This window comes from Pelophylax lessonae (assembly GCF_965119305.1).
Source record: "Pelophylax lessonae genome assembly, chromosome: 4".
Lineage (NCBI taxonomy): Eukaryota > Metazoa > Chordata > Amphibia > Anura > Ranidae > Pelophylax > Pelophylax lessonae.
The window spans coordinates 670652992-670674217 of NC_138771.1; the positions used below are offsets into that span (position 1 = coordinate 670652992).

Consider the following 21226-nt stretch of genomic DNA (forward strand, 5'->3'; position numbering starts at 1 on the left):
AAGGGAATGGTGTCCAAATTGTAAAATAGGTGATTATAGGTGCACGTGAATTCCCAACACCAACAGAAGATGTTATATTGCGCTCACCAGAAATAGAGGACCTAGAATACTATACAGTACCTAGATCATCAAGGCTGTAAATGGTCTATAATAGATCTTTGAGTCCATACGATGACTTAGGGTGTCCCAGTGTGATAAGGTAGCTGGTATACTGGCTCTCATTTGAACATGGTGAACATAAATCAAAAGGGAGCGAAAAATAGTGTAATACTGCTACAGTTTATTAATAAAAATAAAGCAATTACACTTACAGACATCCCAAGATAAAGTGCATCAAAAGTACATGGATAGGTTGTCCGTGGTGTGACCTTAACGCGTTTCAGCACATCTGCCTTTATCAAAAGGTGTAGGGCAGAAGAGACCGTCCAAGAGATGTGCACTCCTCCCATTGGATGTACGCAAGGACCTAGTTGCATTTCCCACGGAAGACAGGGAGAGGACGCTGTAGACACTGCAATAAAGGATACACCAACACGCAATGCAGCAAGTGTGATGTTCGCCTTTGCTTTTCAGAGGACAAGAACTGTTTTGGGACTGTAGTATGGGTCTAAAATATTCATAATTGATTTACAAAGAACTTGGTATCAGCTGTTATTAACTATGATAGTTAATAAGGTCATCACTTCTGTATATATATATATATATATATATATATATATATATATATATATATATATATATAGGTCTGTGTGTGTGTGAACGTTATATTGAATGGTTTCACACATTTCTCTATGCTGAATAGCTTTCTTATTCCTGCATACATTGATCTTTTCTGACTTTACAGATGGTCATATTGTCTTGGAAACCGTTGGCTACTCTTTTGGTGCAACCAGATAAAACTAGCTTATTGGAGTATTGGCACCTTTTTCAATTATAAATGCTATGCAGGCAAGATATTTTGTAGAACTTCTACCAGGACATTGACCAGTGAATATGTGCCTGGCCATAGCATAGACTGTCTGTTTCCAGAGCTTTTGACTGGCGTCATAAGTTTACGGGGTTCCCTGGAATTGTTGCTGAGATTATCTGTATTATCATCTGCATTCCATCTTTAACCGAAGCTAAGTAAATCTTTTTTATTACTTTTACTACTTGTGTGTGTCCTTAATTATTGTACTTCATCCACAAATCTGAAAGGGTAAATATATTGAACCTGCCAATAAATGAATATATGTAACATGAAAATTAACCCTTTGTTACAGGGACTTTCACAACCAATGAAAGTCAGTCATGAAAAGAAAAAAAGGAATGAAAAAGTTGCTAGAGATTTATCTGTTTAATATTTTATTTTTAATAAATGACTTCATAGAAAATATGACTAATGTGATTATTATTAATGTTATATATATTGGTGAAAAGAAGGGTGCGCTGATAAATTTAAAGCTGCTATCTGAACTGTGCCTAGTGATAAATTGTTGAAAAAATAGGTGCACTAAAATAAATGAATATGTATTGAAATCCACAACGTGATAACACACAAAATCATACAATATTGCATAAATGGTGATCTAGTGAAAATACTTTTAGTGAAATGATCAAAAAGTCCACAAATCCAAAGGATTCCACCAAGTGTCAAAAGTGATAAAACTTAGGTGCTGTAAATGAATATAAGTTGCAAAGTCCACAAAAATCTTCACCAGATGTAAAAATAGTGAAAAGGTAAAAATATATATTTCCAGTGCTATGTGCTTGAAGATCCCGCCACCAACACGCTATCCTCCTTACCAAATGTATAAAGATGGAAGGCAGAGAATAACTCTGTTAGATGGGTTGGAAAGGAGGAGATATTCAGATTGACCACCCTGTGATATAGTGCGGTAATGGCCTCTTACCAAATGTTAGATAGACTCAGCACAGGAAATGTTCAATAGATGTTGCCTTTTCAGTATATCGGATGTCAATAGCTGTGTTTCAATCTGATCCATGGATCCGTGCTTCTACTGACTCTCCAAAGTGAGCATGTATATAATAGAAAATAAACGGACCATAGTGTAATATCCCCGAGATAATTTATTAAGTAAATAGTAATGCACTTACATGTGGGATGGAAACAAACAGCGACAATAACGATAGTTCGCCTAGCTCGGCTGCAGACCGAGCTGTGCGTGACGTCTGTGGCGGCGCGACACGCGACACTCCTATATATATATTTATGGGGCTAAGTAAGCAATCAAACCTGCAAATGAACCCTTAGTTGTTCTGAATTGTTGTTCAGACAATCTGAGTACAAATACAGAAATTCTGCTCCCGACTAAGCCCAATGTTGCAATATTACAACATTTCTCTAAAAACATACATGAACATTTTTTTTTTTTTTGTAAAACGTATTATTTTCTGCATCAAAGGCCTCCTACAACAACGTCTGAAAGGTAAAAGGTTTTTCTATATTTGGGACTTACAGGGTTAATAAAGGTATTAGGACCCCAATATATGCTGTAGTCCTTTTCTTTTGTACAAGCATTTATATATTTGCAGGTAGGGGTTGATAAATATCCATGGTTTATTTGAGTATTGGGGGGGGGGGGCTGCACACAGAAGATTTTATATCTTAATGCAAAGAAGCAAAGAATGCACCTTCTGCCTTTACAACCACTTTTAAATGTTATCACTTGTTTTTCCTGTATAACCTTTCAGAGGATTGTTGCACAACAGCAAAGGAAGTCAACAAGTATTCCTGGGAAATGATAAGGAGGAATGGGAAAAAAACAGTTCTCGAGAAGACAAAAAATTAAGATGATACAGTATCTCACAAAAGTGAGTACACCCCTCACATTTTTGTAAATATTTTATTCTACCTTTTCATGATACAACACTGAAGAAATGACACTTTGCTACAATGTAAAGTAGTGAGTGTACAGCTTGTATAACAGTGTAAATTTGCTGTCCCCTCAAAATAACTCAACACACAGCCATTAATGTCTAAACCGCTGGCAACAAAAGTGAGTACACCCCTAAGTGAAAATGTGCAAATATGGCCAAATTAGACATTTTCGCTCCCCGGTGTCATGTGACTCGTTAGTGTTACAAGGTCTCAGGTGTGAATGGGGAGCAGGTGTGTTAAATTTGGTGTTATCGCTCTCACTCTATCATACTGATCACTGGAAGTTCAACATGGCACCTCATGGCAAAGAACTCTCTGAGGATCTGAAAAAAAGAATTATTGTTCTACATAAAGATGGCCTAGGCTAGAAGAAGATTGCCAGACCCTAAAACTGAGCTGCAGCGTGGTGGCCAAGACCATACAGCGGTTAAACAGGGCAGGTTCCACTCAGAAGAGGCCTCGCCATGGTCGACCAAAGAAGTTGAGTGCACGTGCTCAGCATCATTTTCAGAGGTTGTCTTTGAGAAAGAGACGTATGAGTGCTGTCAGCATTGCTGCAGAGTTTGAAAGGGTGGGGGGTCAGCCTGTCAGTGCCCAGACCATATTCCGCACACTGCATCAAATTGGTCTGCATGGCTGTCGTCCCAGAAGGAATCCTCTTCTAAAGATGATGCACAAGAAAGCCCGGAAACAGTTTGCTGAAGACAAGCAGACTAAGGACATGAATTACTGGAACCATTGTCCTGTGGTCTGATGAGACCAAGATGAACTCATTTGATTCAGATGGTGGCAACCAGGTGAGGAGTACAAAGACAAGTGTGTCTTGCCTACAGTCAAGCATGGTGGTGGGAGTGTCATGGTCTGGGGCTGCATGAGTGCTGCCGCCACTGGGGAGCTACAGTTCATTGAGGGAACCATGAATGCCAACATGTACTGTGAAATACTGAAGCAGAGCATGATCCCCTCCCGTCGGAGAGTGGGCCGCAAGGCAATATTCCAACATGATACTGACCTCAAACACACCTCCAAGATGACCACTGCCTTGCTAAAGAAGCTGAGGGTAAAGGTGATGGACTGGCCAAGCGTGTCTCCTGACCTAAACCCTATTGAGCATCTGTTGGGCATCCTCAAACAGAAGGCAGAGGAGCGCAAGATCTCTAACATCCACCAGCTCTGTGATGTCATCAAGAAGGGGTGGTAGAGGACTCCATTGGCAACCTGTGAAGCTCTGGTGAACTCCATGCCCAAGAGGGTTAAGGCAGTGCTAGAAAATAATGGTGGCCACACAAAATATTGACACTTTGGGCCCAATTTTGACATTTTCACTTTTGTTGCCAGCAGTTTAGACATGAATGGCTGTGTGTTGAGTTATTTTGAGGGGACAGCAAATTTACACTGTTATACAAGCTGTACACTCACTACTTTACATTGTAGCCAAGTGTAATTTCTTCAGTGTTGTTACAAACATATCATACAATATCATAAAATATTTACAAAAATATAAGGGGTGTACTCACTTTGTGAGATACTGTGTATACAGAGCCTTGAACAAGTATTCATACTTTTTGAAATTTTCCACATTTTCTCAACCAAAAATGTAAATGTATTTTATTGGCATTTTATGTGATAGACCAACACAAAGTGGCATATGTAATGGAACCGCGACCCACACTGTGTTTGTGGGCTTCCGTCAGAATTCTGCTTCCTCCAGTTTGAACATAGATATCAGATATTACAGCGCCCCATGCAAAACTAGACAGAACTTAGCTTGTATAGAACTAGAACCTTTTATTGAACAGACTCACACCTGGATATTCCCAGGCAAGGGAGCCCTGCCCTGGCACTGAGCAGAGTCTTCAGTCGTCTTTAGGCCATCTCCAGCTCCCATTCCTGAACGGCCAAAAACTCCATATCTTCCAGTGCCCAGAACACTTCCAAGATGTTTAGGATCTGTTCTCTGTAATCCAAAATTCCCTCTTACTGCCACTCCAAATCGCTCCCAAAGTTAGGGTCCCCTGATAGCTTCCCGTACAACAGTCCCAGGCCGCCATAGCCAAAGCCTTCTGTTGGGCTGTCATCCGCTATTCAAGGGCATGCTTGGGATACATGTCACCGGAGGGCTCTATAGCTCTCTTCCAAATGCATCTCTGCCCAGACCAGCCTGCTTAACACAGCTGTCTGCTCCTTGTGCGTTTTTTCTCCCAAAAACAGCTCCCGCAATCCATATTGCGACCAGTACCTTTCCTGGATGGAGGGGAGGATTTTTCCCTGGTGTCGCTGCACACGGGCTAGCGTTTCCTTCCAGAGTTCCAATCAGATTAAATTATACTATCCTAGCAGGACCTGCTCTGACACTAGTCCCCTGTGCTGTATCCGCATCTCTCGCAAACCTCCTTCCAAATTACTCTTCCATGGCGGCTGGTATCTGTACCTCTCCTCTTCTGCTATCTGGACCTTGTATCCCAGTGGATTTTCGGATGTCCCAGACTGCAGGAAGCATCCCACCACTTGCCACCAATGTAACGGAACCTCTCTAAGGTAAGCTGTGTTCCACGGGCCCCCAAACCAAAAAGTGACTCCTGTCACAGCACATAATTGTGAAGTGGAAGGAAAATTATAAATGATACAAATAAATCTGTGAAAAGTGTGGGGGGGCATTTGTATTCAGCCCCCCGGAGTCAATACTTTGTGGAACCCGCCTTTCCCTGCAATTACAGCTGTAAGTCTTTTTGGGGATGTCTCTATCAGCTTTGCACATCTAGAGAGGGACATTTTTGCCCATTCTTCTCTGCAAAATAGCTCAAACTCCGATTTTTTTCTGCATGTATGTAAAAATCGTTGGCAATACAATTAACCACTTCCCGCCCACCCTATAGGCAAATGACGGCAGGAATGTAGTTGTATTATCCTGACCGGACATCATATGACGGCGGCAGGATAATACAGCTCTGCGCGCCCCCCCGGGGGCGCGCAGAGCGGCGATCAGTGATGCGAGGAGTCAGTCTGACTCCCTGCATCTCCGATCTCGGTAAAGAGCCTACTGACGTAGGCTCTTTACCATGTGACCAGCCGTGTCCAATCACGGCTGGTCACAGTAAACAGGAAGAGCCGTTGATCAGCTTTCCTTAGTTTGTGCCTGACAGGCACGAGTAAAGGAGTGCCGATCGACGGCTCCCCTGACAGGGGGGGGGGTCGGCACTGGTAATCAGATCATTGATTACCAGTGCAGATCCTCGGGGGGGGTGCCACTAGAACCACCAGGGATGCCCACCCATGACCCCAGGGATGCCCACCTATGACCCCAGGGATGCCCACTATGGCCACCAGGGATAGCAATCAGGGCTCAGGGAGCCCCCCATTGCCCTCCCCATCAGTGCTGCCTGCCAGTGCCCTCCCTATCAGTGCGGCCCACCAGTGCCCATCATTGCCATCTATCAGTGTCGCCCACCAGTGCCCATTATTGCCCACCAGTTCCGCCTATCAGTGCCCATTAGTGCCCATCAGTTCCGCCCATCAGTGCCGCCTATCAGTGCCCACCAGTGCCGCCTATCAGTGCCCATTAGTGCCCATCAGTGCCACCTATCAGTGCCCATCGGTGCCACCTATCAGTGCCCATCAATGCCGCCTATCAGCGCCCAGTAGTGCCGCCTATCAGTGCCCACCAATGCTGCATATCAGTGCTACTTATCAGTGCCACATATCAGTGCCGCCTATCAGTGCCACCCCATCAGTGCCACCCCATCAGTGCCTGTCAGTGCAGTCTCATCAGTGCAGGAAAAACTTATTTATTTACAAAATTGTATAACATAAACAAAAAACTTTTTTTTCAAACTTTTCGGGTTTTTTTTATTTGTTTAGCAAAAAGGAAAAAACCCAGAGGTGATCAAATACCACCAAAAGAAAGCTCTATTTGTGGGGGGAAAATTACATAAATTTGGTGTAGGTACAGTGTTGCATGACCGCGCAATTGTCATTCAAAATGCAACAGCGCTAAAAGGGGAAAATTGGCCTGGGCAGGAAGGGGGTGAAAGTGCCCGGTATTGAAGTGGTTTATTAAACCCCCAGAACATTGGATATTTTCTGAAAGCAGAGGCCCTGTAAATTAAAAAGGTGATAGTTGCAAATTTTTCACTGCAAAAATGATAATAAAATGAATTTTAGTGCAAAACAACACCATATACGCAATACCCATTTTCGGGTAAAATATAAAAGATGTGGTTGCTTCGAGTAAAACTGATACCAAACATTCAATGTCTTAAAATTGCGTGCGCCCATGATATCGCCAAAAATATGGTTCCCAAAAATCCCCATAGGTGACGCTTTAAAATCCTTTAACGCTCATCAATTTAGAGGTAACTAGGAGCTCTTGTGCTAGAATTATGGCTCTCGCTCTGACGTTCTTGGCCATATGTCACACTGGGGTTTACATGCACGTGCACACCCTGGGCTTACGTTTGTGTTTACGCGTTTCAGCAATTTTCTTTTTTTATTTTAATATATTTTATTATTTTATTTTTTAAAACTTTTTTTAAAAACATGTTTCTTTTCTTTTTACATTTACTTTTACTTGATTGCTATCACAAGGGGTTTATTAACCCCTATGTGATAGCATTGGGCAGGTGACAGGGACTCTTTATGGAGACATTAGGGGTCTAATAGACCCCAATGTCTCCCCTGCCCATCACACCATCTAACCAACCACATATTGACTTGGTTAGATGTGTCTTTCATTGTTTGCATGTGAGAATGAGGCATGGATTTGCCTCAGTCTCACTACAATCTCTCTCCCCCAGCCGGTGGACGTTTTCCTGGGCACCAGTGAGCACGGGACAGCTCGGGAACCATGGGATAAAGGGGGCCACCTACGGGAGGGGCGGAGCCACCACGCTGCATCACTTTCACTTTGAAATTGAGAGCTGGCTGAACAAAACCCGCTACTGCAGACATCCGATTGTGTTTAATGGTTCACTCTTTGGACATTCATAGTACATAATACGCCCAAAGAGTTGAATTGGTTAAAAACAACATGAGGCCCCCCCCCCCCCAATCTATACCAGGCCAATAGGGTCTGGTATGGATTTTAAAAAAAAAAAAAACAATGTCACCCGATGTAAATCCATCAATCATTACGCTGACGCAAAGCCACCGCGACCAAAAAAAAAACAAACAAAAAATGCTCCGCTGTCAACTAAGGTAAACCGCCGAATGCCTGGCTTGCTGTTTCACAGTTCTTATATAGGCAAGGGGAGGAGCCATCTGGCAATGTCACCTGGTGGTACTGCCCCCCTTGTGACATCACCGATCTGTGCATGCTGGGACAGTAACGTCACAAGGGGGCAGTGGCACCAGGTGATGTCGCCCGCCCTTACCTATATAAGAACTGTCAAATGGCAAGCAGGGTATTTGGCGGTTTGCCTTAGTTGATGGTGGAGCATTTATTCTTTCATTTTCGGGTCCGGTGGTGGCTGCGGCGGCGATGACGTGTTTGATCTATATCAGGGGACATTGTTTTTTATTTTTAATAAAGTATCAGTAAAAAACCGCCTCCTGTTTTTATTTATTTTTTGCACTTTTTTTGTTGAATAGGTAGGGGTACTCATTTACACGGTGGGAGGGATCTGGGAGCCCCCCCGCCCAGGGTTGTTGGCAAGAGGCCCTTTTCCCCAGCAACATTAGAGCCCCCCCCCACCCCAAAGCCCCCCCCTCATGTTGATTGAGGACATGTGGTCTGGTATGGTTCAGCAGGGAGGGGGCGCTCGCTTGTCCCCCCACCCCTTTTTTCTGACCTGCTGGGCTGCATGCACAGATAAGGGCCTGGTATGGATTAGGGGGGGATCCCCATGCTGATATTTTATATTTTTCTATTGCCGGTAATGTTATTACCTTCCCGGTAATTTAAATGTCATTTCATTCATTTTTTTTTTTTTCTTTAGGAATGTCAGTTTTGCTGCAGCAGGTTGTATGCATGGTACAGATGGGCCACTTTACAGGCAGACTAAGGAGACCCCCCAGGCACTATATTTAAAGGATTTTTTTTTTTTTTTATTGTTTCACTTTAACCACTTAAGCCCCGGAAGATTTTACCCCCTTCCTGACCAGGGTTTTTTTTGCGATCTTTTACTGCGTGAATTTAACGGACAATTGCACGGCCGTGCGACGCTGTACCTAAACGAATTTCACGTCCTTTTTTTCCCACAAACAGAGCTTTCTTTTGGTGGTATTTGATCACCTGTGCGATTTTTTGATCATGCGCTATAAACAAAAAAATAGCGTAAATTTTGCAAAAATAACAATATTTTTCACTTTTTTTATATGAAATTCCCCCCCCCCCCAAAAAATGTAAAAATCAAAATTTTTTAACATTTTTGGCCAATTTGTTTTATGCTACCTATGTTTGGTAAAAAAAAATCGCAAAAAGCGTATTTTGATTGGTTTGCGCAAAAGTTATCACGTTTACTAACAAAGGGAAAGATTTTTGTCATTTTTGGTGTTTTTTTTTTAACGAGTAATGGTGGCGATCTGCGTTTTTTTTTTGCGGTACTGCGACATTGCGGTGGACAGATCGGACCCTTGACTGACATTTTTGACACTTTTGGGGGTACCATTGACATTACTGCAGTAATCAGTGCTATACATATGCACTGTTACTGTAAAAATGACACTGGCAGGGAAGGGGTTAACTGTATTGGAGAGGGAGGGGTTAAGTGTGTCCTAGGGGCGTGTTTCTAACTGTGATTGGACATGTCTCCTATTGTAAAAACAGAGATCAACGGTTCTACATAGTAGAACCGTCTGATCTCCATTTGTACACAGGGGAGAATGACAGGCGGCTTGTTTACATAAGCCGCCTGCCTTTCTCCCGCTCTACTGACGATCATAGTGTGACCGGCGGACATTGGGTCACACGCCCGGACTCCTCTGTGAACGAGCCGAGGCGGGCGCGCGCCTCAGCGGGCGCGCGCTCGCCCGCTATTGGCTCAAAACCCGGTGACAGGCTAGCGACGTAGATCTACGTCACTCTGCCTGGCCGGGGCTGACTGCCGCAGTAAATATACTGTGCGCAGTCGGCAAGCGGTTAAGTATTATTAAAATCACTGCTTCTGAAAAAAGCTGTTCCCAGACCCCCATACCCCTTTTATTGCCAATAACTTGCATATAAGCTTTCAAAATGGGGACTTTTGATTTTTTAAGTTTGGGTCCCATAGACTTTAATAGGGTTCACCGTTTGGATCAGAACCTTTTCTCTGTTCAGGAGTTCTAATGCGAACCGAACCGGAGGGTTTTTTGGCCCATCTCTAACTGGAAAGAATACATGTTTTTAACAAAACTTTGTCCCCACTGAGCACTAAGATATTTTATATCTTAATTATCTGTCTTCTGGGAACTGTTTATTTTGCCATTCATCCTTATTTGCCAGGAATACTTGTTGATTTCCTGTGCTGTTGTGCAACAATCCTCTGGACATAATCTTAACCAAAGATTATACAGGAAATACAAGTGATTATTGTTTAGAAGACATAATCCGATCCTTCATAGATCCTTCAAACGTTTCCTTTCAAAATGGTGATCTCATTGATGGAGGTCGGAGGAGGAGTTATTACCAATGAAGAGCCGTTATAACCCCCCTCCATCCTCTCATCTCACCATTACCGGGAGGATCTTCTGAGGGCTGAGACTGGACAAAGGGAGAAGACTTCAACCAGACCAACATCACCGTACACAGAGATCGCAGGTAACATATACGAAGCTGGGGAACTAAGCTGAACATGTTTGATTGTACTGACTCTGGTCAGTGACCAACAACATTAAAGCCAGAGGTCAGGTCAGGACAGTCACAAACCCAACACCCTTAGAAGGAAGGTCCCATTGCTGGGATAGGAGAGGAGAGGGCACTGTGCAAGGGTGGATTTTATATCAGGAAACACTCACTCTTACAATGCTAAGGTGGGGTGGGTGGGGGGGCTGCTCAATTTTTGATGAAGAAAGATAGATGATACCTGTATACTCCTGGATCCTGGATATAGTCCTGAGGCAGCAAAATAACTGTGAAATGCGTAGACATGTCAGGATAAAGCATTGATATGATATATTTTTTTTTGTGCATGTTTTTCTATTATTTTGTGAGACATTTTTATCGCTTTTTTTTAAAAATGTGTGGTTTGATTTAACCACTTAAGCCCTGGAGGATTTGGCTGCTCAAAGACCAGGGCCTATTTTGCGATTCGGCACTGCGTGACTTTAACGGACAATTGCGCGGTCGTACAAAGCTGTACCTAAACGAAATTGATGTCCTTTTTTTTCCCACAAACAGAGCTTTCTTTTGGTGGTATTTGATCACCTTTGCGATTTTTATTTTTTGCGCTATAAACAAAGAAAGTGCGACAATTTTGAAAAAATAACAATATTTTTCACATTTTTTTATATGTGATATGGGGGAGCTGTGATGTATATTAAAATTGTGACAGTGGATGTCAAAGCCACCGTCACAGAGTGGGGAGCGCTGGTGGCGGGAGGTGGGAATATAGGAGCTATATTGCCAAAAGTATTGGGACGCCTGCCTTTACACGCACATGAACTTTAACCACTTCTGGACCGGAAGGATTTGCCCCCTTAATGACCAGGCCATTTTTTGCGATTCGGCACTGTGTTACTTTAACGGACAATTGCGCGGTCATGGGACGCTGTACCCAAATAAAATTTATATTCTTTTCCCAGAAACAGAGATGTATTTTGGTGGAATTTGATCACCTGTGCGATTTTTATTTTTTGCGCTATAAACAAAAAAAGAGCGACAATTTTGAAAAAATAACAATATTTTTCACATTTTTTTTATATGCAATTCTCAAAAAAAAAAAAAGTAAAAATCAAAATTTTTTAACATTTTAGGCCAATTTGTTTTCTGCTACATATTTTAAATCGCAATAAGTGTATTTTGATTGGTATGCGCAAAAGTTATTGCGTTTACTAACTAAGGGAAAGATTTCTGTCATTTTTATTGTTTTTTTTTTTTTAACGAGTAATGGCGGCGATCTGCGATTTTTTTTTTTGCAGGACTGCGACATTGCGGTGGACAGATCGGACCCTTGACTGACATTTTTGACACTTTTGGGGGTACCAGTGACATTACTACAGTAATCAGTGCTATACATATGCACTGTTACTGTAAAAATGACACTGGCAGGGAAGGGGTTAACTTTATTAGAGATCCAGGGGTTAAGTGTGTCCCTAGGGGCGTGATTCTAACTGTGGGGGGGCGTGGCTTTTGATGTAACCACAGAGACATACGATCCTACATAGCAAGATCGTATGATTTCTGCAGTTACAGCAGGGAGAATGACAGACGGCTTTGTTTACATCAGCCGCCTGCCTTTCTCCCTCTCCACCGGGAGATCGCGAGTGGCCGGCGGACATCGGAGCTGCCGGTCACTCGCGCTGGGATGCCAGGGAACAAGCGGGGGCGGGAGCCCGCCTCCGGCGGCGCGTGCTTGCCCCCTACAGCATTTTTTTGCTAGAAAATGACCTAGAACCCCCAAATGTGAGACCCAAGTGAATAACATGACAGTCACTGCAATGTTTTATGTCATGCTGTTTTTTGGAAAAAATACACGTCAATGAGTTAAGAAAAAGAAAATAAAAACTAAAAAGTTAAATTTTTTTGTACAATGTGAAAGATAATTTTACACCAAGTAAATAGATACCCAACATGTCACGCTTTAAAATTGTGCACACTCGTGGAATGGTGACAAATCTTTGGTACTCTCACTCACGATTGCAGCAATATCTCACATGTGTGATTTGAACACTGTTTACATTTGTGGGCGCGACTTACATTTGTGTTTTCTTTGGCGCGCAGGGACAGAGGGACTTTAAATTTTTATTTTTTTACACTGTCCCTTTAAAAAAATAAATTCTGATCACTTTTTTGCTGTTACAAAAAATGTAAACTTCCATTGTGACAGTAATAGGCAGTGACAGGTACTCTTTATGGAGGGATCGGGGAGGAATGTGACAGTAATAGGCAGTGACAGGTACTCTTTATGGAGGGATCGGGGGGGAATGAGACAGTAATAGGAGTGACAGGTACTCTTTATGGAGGGATCGGGGGGAATGTGACAGTAATAGACAGTGACAGGTACTCTTTATGGAGGGATCGGGGAGGAATGTGACAGTAATAGACAGTGACAGGTACTCTTTATGGAGGGATCGGGGGGAATGTGACAGTAATAGGAGTGACAGGTACACTTTATGGAGGGATTGGGGGGAATGTGACAGTAATAGGCAGTGACAGGTACTCTTTATGGAGGGATTGGGGGGGAATGTGACAGTAATAGGCAGTGACAGGTACTCTTTATGGAGGGATCGGGGAGGAATGTGACAGTAATAGACAGTGACAGGTACTCTTTATGGAGGGATCGGGGGGAATGTGACAGTAATAGGCAGTGACAGGTACTCTTTATGGAGGGATCGGGGAGGAATGTGACAGTAATAGGCAGTGACAGGTACTCTTTATGGAGGGATCGTGGGGAGGAATGTGACAGTAATAGGCAGTGACAGGTACTCTTTATGGAGGGATCGGGGGGAATGTGACAGTAATAGGAGTGACAGGTACTCTTTATGGAGGGATAGTTGAGGAATGTGACAGTAATAGACAGTGACAGGTACTCTTTATGGAGGGATTGGGGGGGAATGTGACAGTAATAGGCAGTGACAGGTACTCTTTATGGAGGGATCGGGGAGGAATGTGACAGTAATAGACAGTGACAGGTACTCTTTATGGAGGGATCGGGGGGAATGTGACAGTAATAGGAGTGACAGGTCCTCTTTATGGAGGGATCGGGGAGGAATGTGACAGTAATAGACAGTGACAGGTCCTCTTTATGGAGGGATCGGGGGGGGGGGGGGGATGTGACAGTAATAGGCAGTGACAGGTACTCTTTATGGAGGGATCGGGGAGGAATGTGACAGTAATAGGCAGTGACAGGTACTCTTTATGGAGGGATCGGGGAGGAATGTGACAGCAATAGGCAGTGACAGGTCCTCTTTATGGAGGGATCGGGGGGAATGTGACAGTAATAGGAGTGACAGGTACTCTTTATGGAGGGATCGGGGGGAATGTGACAGTAATAGGAGTGACAGGTACACTTTATGGAGGGATCGGGGGGAATGTGACAGTAATAGGCAGTGACAGGTACTCTTTATGGAGGGATCGGGGAGGAATGTGACAGTAATAGGCAGTGACAGGTACTCTTTATGGAGGGATCGGGGAGGAATGTGACAGTAATAGGCAGTGACAGGTACTCTTTATGAAGGGATCGTGGGGAGGAATGTGACAGTAATAGGCAGTGACAGGTACTCTTTAAGGAGGGATCGGGGAGGAATGTGACAGTAATAGGAGTGACAGGTCCTCTTTATGGAGGGATCGGGGAGGAATGTGACAGTAATAGACAGTGACAGGTCCTCTTTATGGAGGGATCGGGGGGGGGGGGGATGTGACAGTAATAGGCAGTGACAGGTACTCTTTATGGAGGGATCGGGGAGGAATGTGACAGTAATAGGCAGTGACAGGTACTCTTTATGGAGGGATCGGGGGGAATGTGACAGTAATAGGAGTGATAGGTACTCTTTATGGAGGGATCGGGGGGAATGTGACAGTAATAGGCAGTGACAGGTACTCTTTATGGAGGGATCGGGGAGGAATGTGACAGTAATAGGCAGTGACAGGTACTCTTTATGGAGGGATCGGGGGGAATGTGACAGTAATAGGAGTGATAGGTACTCTTTATGGAGGGATCGGGGAGGAATGTGAAAGTAATAGGAGTGACAGGTCCTCTTTATGGTGGGATTGGGGAGGAATGTGACAGTAATAGGCAGTGACAGGTCTTCTTTATGGAGGGATCGGGGAGGAATGTGACAGTAATAGGCAGTGACAGGTCCTCTTTATGGAGGGATCGGGGGGGGGATGTGACAGTAATAGGCAGTGACAGGTACTCTTTATGGAGGGATCGGGGGGAATGTGACAGTAATAGGCAGTGACAGGTCCTCTTTATGGAGGGATCGGGGGGGGGATGTGACAGTAATAGGCAGTGACAGGTACTCTTTATGGAGGGATCGGGGGGAATGTTACAGTAATAGGAGTGACAGGTACTCTTTATGGAGGGATCGGGGGGGAATGTGACAGTAATAGGCAGTGACAGGTACTCTTTATGGAGGGATCAGGTAGGAATGTGACAGTAATAGGCAGTGACAGGTCCTCTTTATGGTGGGATTGGGGGGGAATGTGACAGTAATAGGCAGTGACAGGTCCTCTTTATGGAGGGATCGGGGAGGAATGTGACAGTAATAGGCAGTGACAGGTACTCTTTATGGAGGGATCGGGGGGAATGTGACAGTAATAGGAGTGACAGGTCCTCTTTATGGAGGGATCGGGGGGAATGTGACAGTAATAGGCAGTGACAGGTACTCTTTATGGAGGGATCGGGGGGAATGTGACAGTAATAGGCAATGACAGGTACTCTTTATGGAGGGATCGGGGGCAATGTGACAGTAATAGGAGTGACAGGTCCTCTTTATGGAGGGATCGGGGGGAATGTGACAGTAATAGGCAGTGACAGGTACTCTTTATGGAGGGATCGGGGAGGAATGTGACAGTAATAGGAGTGACAGGTACTCTTTATGGAGGGATCGGGGGGAATGTGACAGTAATAGGCAGTGACAGGTACTCTTTATGGAGGGATCGGGGAGGAATGTGACAGTAATAGGCAGTGACAGGTCCTCTTTATGGAGGGATCAGGTAGGAATGTGACAGTAATAGGCAGTGACAGGTACTCTTTATGGAGGGATCGGGGGGAATGTGACAGTAATAGGAGTGACAGGTACTCTTTATGGAGGGATTGGGGGGAATGTGACAGTAATAGGCAGTGACAGGTACTCTTTATGGAGGGATCGGGGGGAATGTGACAGTAATAGGAGTGACAGGTACTCTTTATGGAGGGATCGGGGGGAATGTGACAGTAATAGACAGTGACAGGTACTCTTTATGGAGGGATCGGGGAGGAATGTGACAGTAATAGGCAGTGACAGGTACTCTTTATGGAGGGATCGGGGAGGAATGTGACAGTAATATGCAGTGACAGGTACTCTTTATGGAGGGATCGGGGGGAATGTGACAGTAATAGGCAGTGACAGGTACTCTTTATGGAGGGATAGGTGGGGAATGTGACAGTAATAGGCAGTGACAGGTACTCTTTATGGAGGGATCGGGGAGGAATGTGACAGTAATAGGCAGTGACAGGTACTCTTTATGGAGGGATCGGGGGGAATGTGACAGCAATAGGCAGTGACAGGTACTCTTTATGGAGGGATCGGGGAGGAATGTGACAGTAATAGGCAGTGACAGGTACTCTTTATGGAGGGATCGGGGGGGAATGTGACAGTAATAGGCAGTGACAGGTACTCTTTATGGAGGGATCGGGGGGGATGTGACAGTAATAGGCAGTGACAGGTACTCTTTATGGAGGGATCGGGGGGGGGGGGGGGTGTGACAGTAATAGGCAGTGACAGGTCCTCTTTATGGAGGGATCGGGGAGGAATGTGACAGTAATAGGCAGTGACAGGTACTCTTTATGGAGGGATCGGGGGGAATGTGACAGTAATAGGAGTGACAGGTACTCTTTATGGAGGGATCGGGGGGAATGTGACAGTAAAAGGCAGTGACAGGTACTCTTTATGGAGGGATCGGGGGGGAATGTGACAGTAATAGGCAGTGACAGGTACTCTTTATGGAGGGATCGGGGGGGGGGTGTGACAGTAATAGGCAGTGACAGGTCCTCTTTATGGAGGGATCGGGGAGGAATGTGACAGTAATAGGCAGTGACAGGTACTCTTTATGGAGGGATCGGGGGGAATGTGACAGTAATAGGAGTGACAGGTACTCTTTATGGAGGGATCGGGGGGAATGTGACAGTAAAAGGCAGTGACAGGTACTCTTTATGGAGGGATCGGGGGGAATGTGACAGTAATAGGCAGTGACAGGTCCTCTTTATGGAGGGATTGGGGAGGAATGTGACAGTAATAGCAGTGACAGGTACTCTTTATGGAGGGATCGGGGGGAATGTGACAGTAATAGGCAGTGACAGGTACTCTTTATGGAGGGATCGGGGGAATGTGACAGTAATAGGCAGTGACAGGTACTCTTTATGGAGGGATCGGGGAGGAATGTGACAGTAATAGGCAGTGACAGGTACTCTTTATGGAGGAATCAGGGAGGAATGTGACAGTAATAGGCAGTGACAGGTACTCTTTATGGAGGGATCGGGGGGAATGTGACAGTAATAGGCAGTGACAGGTACTCTTTATGGAGGGATCGGGGAGGAATGTGACAGTAATAGGCAGTGACAGGTACTCTTTATGGAGGAATCAGGGAGGAATGTGACAGTAATAGGCAGTGACAGGTACTCTTTATGGAGGAATCGGGGAGGAATGTGACAGTAATAGACAGTGACAGGTACTCTTTATGGAGGGATCGGGGAGGAATGTGACAGTAATAGGCAGTGACAGGTACTCTTTATGGAGGAATCGGGGAGGAATGTGACAGTAATAGGCAGTGACAGGTACTCTTTATGGAGGAATCGGGGAGGAATGTGACAGTAATAGACAGTGACAGGTACTCTTTATGGAGGGATCGGGGGGGAATGTGACAGTAATAAGCAGTGACAGGTACTCTTTATGGAGGGATCGGGGGAATGTGACAGTAATAGGCAGTGACAGGTACTCTTTATGGAGGAATCGGGGAGGAATGTGACAGTAATAGGCAGTGACAGGTACTCTTTATGGAGGGATCAGGAGGAATGTGACAGTAATAGACAGTGACAGGTACTCTTTATGGAGGGATCGGGGGGGAATGTGACAGTAATAAGCAGTGACAGGTACTCTTTATGGAGGGATCGGGGAGGAATGTGACAGTAATAGACAGTGACAGGTACTCTTTATGGAGGAATCGGGGAGGAATGTGACAGTAATAGACAGTGACAGGTACTCTTTATGGAGGGATCGGGGGGGGGGGGGGGTGTGACAGTAATAGGCAGTGACAGGTACTCTTTATGGAGGGATCGGGGGGGGGATGTGACAGTAATAGGCAGTGACAGGTACTCTTTATGGAGGGATCGGGGAGGAATGTGACAGTAATAGGCAGTGACAGGTACTCTTTATGGAGGGATCGGGGAGGAATGTGACAGCAATAGGCAGTGACAGGTACTCTTTATGGAGGGATCGGGGGGAATGTGACAGTAATAGGCAGTGACAGGTACTCTTTATGGAGGGATCGGGGAGGAATGTGACAGCAATAGGCAGAGACAGGTACTCTTTATGGAGGGATTGGGGGAATGTGACAGTAATAGACAGTGACAGGTACTCTTTATGGAGGGATCGGGGGGAATGTGACAGTAATAGACAGTGACAGGTACTCTTTATGGAGGAATCGGGGAGGAATGTGACAGTAATAGGCAGTGACAGGTACTCTTTATGGAGGGATCGGGGAGGAATGTGACAGTAATAGGAGTGACAGGTACTCTTTATGGAGGGATCGGGGGGAATGTGACAGTAATAGGCAGTGACAGGTACTCTTTATGGAGGGATCGGGGAGGAATGTGACAGTAATAGACAGTGACAGGTACTCTTTATGGAGGAATCGGGGAGGAATGTGACAGTAATAGGCAGTGACAGGTACTCTTTATGGAGGGATCGGGGAGGAATGTGACAGTAATAGGAGTGACAGGTACTCTTTATGGAGGGATCGGGGGGAATGTGACAGTAATAGACAGTGACAGGTACTCTTTATGGAGGGATCGGGGGGAATGTGACAGTAATAGGCAGTGACAGGTACTCTTTATGGAGGGATCGGGGAGGAATGTGACAGTAATATGCAGTGACAGGTACTCTTTATGGAGGGATCGGGGAGGAATGTGACAGTAATATGCAGTGACAGGTACTCTTTATGGAGGGATCGGGGAGAATGTGACAGTAATAGGCAGTGACAGGTACTCTTTATGGAGGGATCGGGGGGAATGTGACAGTAATAGGCAGTGACAGGTACTCTTTATGGAGGGATCGGGGAGGAATGTGACAGTAATAGGCAGGGACAGGTACTCTTTATGGAGGAATCGGGGAGGAATGTGACAGTAATAGACAGTGACAGGTACTCTTTATGGAGGAATCGGGGAGGAATGTGACAGTAATAGGCAGTGACAGGTACTCTTTATGGAGGGATCGGGGAGGAATGTGACAGTAATAGGAGTGACAGGTACTCTTTATGGAGGGATCGGGGAGGAATGTGACAGTAATAGGCAGGGACAGGTACTCTTTATGGAGGAATCGGGGAGGAATGTGACAGTAATAGACAGTGACAGGTACTCTTTATGGAGGAATCGGGGAGGAATGTGACAGTAATAGGCAGTGACAGGTACTCTTTATGGAGGGATCGGGGAGGAATGTGACAGTAATAGGAGTGACAGGTACTCTTTATGGAGGGATCGGGGGGAATGTGACAGTAATAGACAGTGACAGGTACTCTTTATGGAGGAATCGGGGAGGAATGTGACAGTAATAGGCAGTGACAGGTACTCTTTATGGAGGGATCGGGGAGGAATGTGACAGTAATAGGAGTGACAGGTACTCTTTATGGAGGGATCGGGGGGAATGTGACAGTAATAGACAGTGACAGGTACTCTTTATGGAGGGATCGGGGGGAATGTGACAGTAATAGGCAGTGACAGGTACTCTTTATGGAGGGATCGGGGAGGAATGTGACAGTAATATGCAGTGACAGGTACTCTTTATGGAGGGATCGGGGGGAATGTGACAGTAATAGGCAGTGACAGGTACTCTTTATGGAGGGATCGGGGAGGAATGTGACAGTAATAGGCAGTGACAGGTCCTCTTTATGGAGGGATCGGGGGTTTAAAAGACACCAAACCCCTCCACTGCACTTCAATGTATACAAAACGCCAAGTTTGGCATTTTTTGAATACTTTGGTTTTTCTAAAACTGGCGCCGTTTGCTGTCGAGTAAACTGGAAGTGACGTTGTGACGTCATGTCTGGGTTACTACATTGGAGATCCAATCAATGCTGATTCCGGCTTGGCTTGTAACTCCGGAAAGCCGGCGGATGTTCTGGTTGGGTTGGTCGGGTCTCCCGGTGGGACAGAAGGCAGCGGGGGGGGGGGGGAGAGGGGAGGGGGGGCGGCCCCCTCTCCTCTTACTGCTTGTAATAACAGCCGAGTGGCTGATTAACCGCATTGGTTGGTATTACAAGACAAGAAAGCCGACCGTTGGCTCTCAAAAAACATACCAGGGTGATGCCTGCAGCTGCATATCATCCCGGTACAACCACTTCAGAAAAATGATGTACAGGTATGTGATTTTGCGGGAAGTGGTTAATGACTTACCTGGTGGTCATCTTGAAAGCCTTGTTTTTCTTTACTTTTTTCATGGATGTGGTGAGGCCGTGCCACTGTGTGATGAGGCAGTTTATGCCAAATTTGGTAAGACTAATGGCACAGGTGTGCGCTGGCTTCGAAAGAGAGCCAAAAAAAGAGCTCAGAGCTCCACCCTCCTGAGGGAGGTCAGTGTGTGTAAAGGGTGCCCTGAGAGGTGCTGGTGTGCACCATGGTGTCCAGGTTGGCACAGAGGAACCTGGAGAGTGAGTTCATGAAGGGCAGAGCAGTAAGGAAGCTGTGAGGAAAGATGCAGAGCTGAGGTGCAGTGTCTGTGCATGAACAAGTGACGTATTTCATGGTCAGGAGGACCAAAAAGGTACTGAATAGCCAGGAAGACCCTGAAGGGGTATTCGGAGCAGTAAAGCCACAGGAGAGCCAGGGGGCTGAATTTTATATTTGTTCATATCGATGGTGAGGAGCCCATGCGTTCGAAGACATACCTGTACGAACTTTTGAGAGTTTTCTTTTAAACCACTTGCCGACCAGCCGCCGTAGTTTTATGGCAGCAGATCAGCTCTGTCCTGTGAAACGACGTACTTTCGAGGGGCCTCTAGCAGGGGCGTGCATGCACGCCCATTCGCCATGGGGGAAGCTGATCAGCGAGTTTGACAGCCGCACCCGCGGTCGCTCCCTGTAAAGACAGAACGGCAGTCTGCTGCTCTGTCAGTTATGAACACAGGGATCTTCTTATTTAGGAACACAGGTCTCTATATTCATGCAGCAAGCCCACCCCCCCCCCACAGTTAGAAAGCACTTCCTAGGGGCACATTTAACCCTTTGATTGCCCCTGGTGCTAACCCCTTCCCTGCCAGTGTCATTAGTACAGTGACAGTGCATATTTTTAGCACTGATT

At 45.4% G+C, this 21226-nt stretch overlaps 2 protein-coding genes across 3 annotated transcripts in view; both read left to right on the forward strand.

Moving 5' to 3' along the window:
* The window catches only part of LOC309554229 (E3 ubiquitin/ISG15 ligase TRIM25-like), a gene marked incomplete at its 5' end in the record, with an annotated part of 201579 nt that overhangs the window by 21391 nt on the left and 158962 nt on the right, over positions 1-21226 (forward strand). The gene's annotated exons all lie outside the window — the stretch shown is intronic.
* LOC309554199 (uncharacterized protein) overlaps positions 10453-21226 on the forward strand; it is a 116646-nt gene continuing 105872 nt past the window's right edge. Inside the window, exon 1 of the mRNA XM_082255833.1 lies at positions 10453-10613. The gene's annotated coding sequence lies outside the window, so the exon portion shown is untranslated. The remainder of the gene's footprint in view (positions 10614-21226) is intronic.